This window comes from Otolemur garnettii, unplaced genomic scaffold (genome assembly GCF_000181295.1).
Source record: "Otolemur garnettii isolate 467f Iridium unplaced genomic scaffold, OtoGar3 scaffold00256, whole genome shotgun sequence".
Lineage (NCBI taxonomy): Eukaryota > Metazoa > Chordata > Mammalia > Primates > Galagidae > Otolemur > Otolemur garnettii.
The window spans coordinates 1,338,418-1,342,222 of NW_003852651.1; positions in this window are offsets into that span (position 1 = coordinate 1,338,418).

The following is a 3,805-nucleotide window of genomic DNA, read 5'->3' on the forward strand; positions in this document are numbered from 1 at the left end:
AAGAAATCTTTCTCAGAATCAATCTCCTGGGGGAGCACATTGAAGCAAACTGCCATGTCTGAGCATGGGGTGCATATGTCTACAAACAATGTTGATTCTTCCCAGCCATGAGCATGGTATATTTCTTCCATTTGTTAACATCTTTAGCTATTTCTTTTCTCAGGGTTTCATAGTTATCTTTATAGAGATCTTTCACATCCTTTGTTAGGTAAACTCCCAGACATTTCATCTTTTTTTGGCACTACTGTAAAGGGAATAGAGTCCTTGACTGTTTTTCCCCTTGACTATTGTTGGTATATATAAAGGCTACAGATTTGTGAGTGTTAATTTTGTAACCTGAGATGCTGCTGTATTCCTTGATCACTTCTAGGCGTTTTGTGGTTGATTCCCTGGGGTTTTCCAGATATATAATCATATTGTCTGTGAAGAGTGACAGTTTGATCTCATTTGGCTCTATTTTGATCCCCTTGATTGCCTTGTGTTGCCTGATTGCAGTGGCTAAGACTTCCAGTACAATGATAAAAAGCAGTGAAGACAGTGAACATCCTTGCCTGGTTCCTGATGTGAGAGGAAAGATTTCAATTTCACTCCATTCAATATGATATTGGCTGTTGGTTTGTTGTAGATGGCCTCTGTCAGTTTAAAGAAATGTTCCTTCTATACCTATTTTCTTAAGTGTTCTGATCAAGAAAGGATGCTGGATATTTGTAGGAGTACAGCACACCATGCTCAGACATGGCAATTTGGCTTCATGTGCTCCCCATGGAAAATGGCTCTGAGATGGAGTTGTTTTCTCTGAGGACTTGCCTGGGTCTTCAGAATTGCTGAAATGTTTTAACAAAAGAATAAACCAGAGAACCAGGCCTGGGTCACAGCTGGAAGCTGGAACACCTGTCAAGGCATTGGGCTGTTGTGCTCTGCTCCTCTCCCCTCATTAACATTATAATCACTTGTTTCAGTTTAGGGAAATGTGCTAACAGAGCAAACAACCTGGCCTTATGTTTTAACCCCAAACAAGACCAATTATATATATGCTCAGTAGCAATTGTACTGAATTGGAATCTTAATGGCAGTTTCCTGATCTTACTTCACTTCTTTCTGACTGTATTGAATCCTTACTGAATGTTTTAGAGTTTATAAGATAATCAGTAAAGATGATCAGGGTTGCTGTGCCAGATTGAGCCTCAACCTCCCTTCATACCAATCATTCCGTCTGTGGTTTCCTTTCTCTGCGTCAACAAACAGAGGGCTCCGGGGAACACCAATATCTGGCACCGGGAGCAGGATACTATGGCTGGACTGGGACCCATTGAAATCTTTCACAGAGCTTCTGCTCTCTGACCTTAAGGTTAGTGAAACTGGTACTTACAGAATCCGGAGAGTTTTTTCTGAGCTTGGAAATTCTCTGGACAGTAAAGTTAGGAAAAGGGATTGTTCACCATCCAGTGATGGGTAACTCCTCCTCAGTTGTTGAGGATGAATACATTCAGTTGCTTAGAACTCTTTTAGATACTATGGGAATTTCCGTTAAGACTAACTCTTTTCACCATTTGTTTGCCACCATAAGAAATTGTTGCCATTGGTTTACTCCTGATTCCCATAATCAATTAAATTTAACTGTTTGGGAGGAAGTCGGCAAAGAAATGAAGCACCATCATCAGCAAGGCAATATTATTGATAAAGACATTTGGGCTGTCTATCATTTGGTTATGTTAGCTTTACCGTCTTTTGTAGGCACTAAGAGTAAAGTTCTTAAGCCTCTTACTTCCCCTGATATGGCAGGTGCCAAGGCAGATCTTATCAAACTTTCTACGTTGGACAAAGCTGAGGATCCAACACTTAATCATAGTGAGAAAGAGAGGGTTGATAAGACAGAGGACACCTTAGATAAGTGCTCTTTGCAAGGGGACAATGAAAATGACATTAATGTTTTGTCTCCATCCTCCTCTGCACACTCTTTACAGGATAAAATGATTGGACTTAAAAGTTTTATTAAAGAATGTTATGGCATGGTGGAAAAGGCTAAGACTCAACCTTCTGCACCTCCTGAACCTCTTCTAGATATGATTATTCCGTCCTCTGTTCCATCTCCAGCTTTTCTTCCTCTACCTGATTCTCAGTTTTTGCTGCTGCCACCACCTCTGCACTTTGTTCCTCTTCACTTGGCGGCAGAGGCCCTTAAGCCATTGAGATCATGTCCTCCACCTCTGGAGATAAGCAAACCAGCTCTCCCAATAATCCAGCGGTCTCCGTCTCCTGCAGTTCAACTTCCAGTTGTTGAATATCGGACATACAAGTCCACCCACATTAAAAGGGCCATTTTTCCCAACCCTTAAAAATATTAGGTTGCTAGCTGAATTAGAAGTTTCCTGTAACCCTTTTACTTTACACCCCCACCTGTGAATTCTAAAAGTTTGGGTGTAATTGTGCCTGTTACTCACTCTGCAGCAAGAAGGGCGGGAGCAGGAGAAAATATGCAACCTGGGGCTCAAGCAGGTGCAGCAGGAGCAGAAATCTAAGTACAATATACTGATGTTGATCTAAAATTCCTTAAGACTCTTAAAGATGCGGTTGTTTCGTATGGTCCAAACTCCCTGTATACTCAAGGACTTTTACATTCTTATCATGGGAATCATTATCTTACACCCGGGGATTCCTAAAGATTAGTGGAGATGGTGCTTTCACCTACTCAATATTTGCTTTTTGATTCTTGGTGGAAAAAAAAAGCTATTGCTCGTAATGATAACAACCCTGATTTTCCATACCATCAACTGACAGGGACAGGAGATTTTAAACAATAAGATAGACAGCTCTAAATTCTTGATAATATTTTATTAGAAATAAAGAGTATTTGCCTTCACACCTGGGCCTAACTTGATGGCCCTAGAGAAGGAAAATTTTTTACAAAAATTATTCAAGGTTCTACTGAGCCATATGCTAAATTTTTAGCAAAACTCCACACTGCCATTAATTAGGACCTGAAATGGAAGGTACATTACTTTTCCAGTTCTTTTCAGGCTGCTCTTAATGGAAATCAAATTGATGCTCATATAGCTACCACTTTAAAAACTAACAATCCTAAAAAAATAAATATTAAAAAAAATGTTCTTTAAACAGAAAAGGGGAATAGGATATAATATAATCATTTAACTCTATTTACTTTAAATTTTTTTTTTTTTTGAGACAGAGCCTCAAGCTGTCCCCCTGGGTAGAGTGCCGTGGCTTCACAGCTCACAGCAACCTCCAACTCCTGGGCTCAAGCGAGTCTCCTGCCTCAGCCTCCCAAGTAGCTGGGACCACAGGTGCCCGCCACAATGCCCAGCTATTTTTTGGTTGCAGCCCTCATTGTTGTTTTGGCGGGTCTGGGCTGGATTCGAACCCGCCACCTTAGGTGTATGTGGCTGGCGCCTTAGCCATTTGAGCTACAGGCGCCGAGCCTACTTTAAATTTTTTAAAAATGTATTTATTAACTACAATGGCTTTTACTAAATTAATTTTAAAACAACATGCATTATTGCCCCATTTGTTTCAGTGTAAGTTGCATGTGTTTACTAATATTGTTGATTGGATTCATTGGTCAAAATGTTGAGGCTCATATTTGTATGCTTTGAGACAAACTAAATTTGGATCTATTATTTTTTTTTTCTGTGAAAAGAGCCTGCTTTATTGGGAAGCAGAGTGCTGCACACTGACCAGCAGATGAAGGCTACCCAAGGGGCAGCTTACACATCATATTCCAAAAGATACAGAGGATGTTTGCTAATATCAGAACATGGATGACTCTGGGCAGCTTCTCCAACCTCAT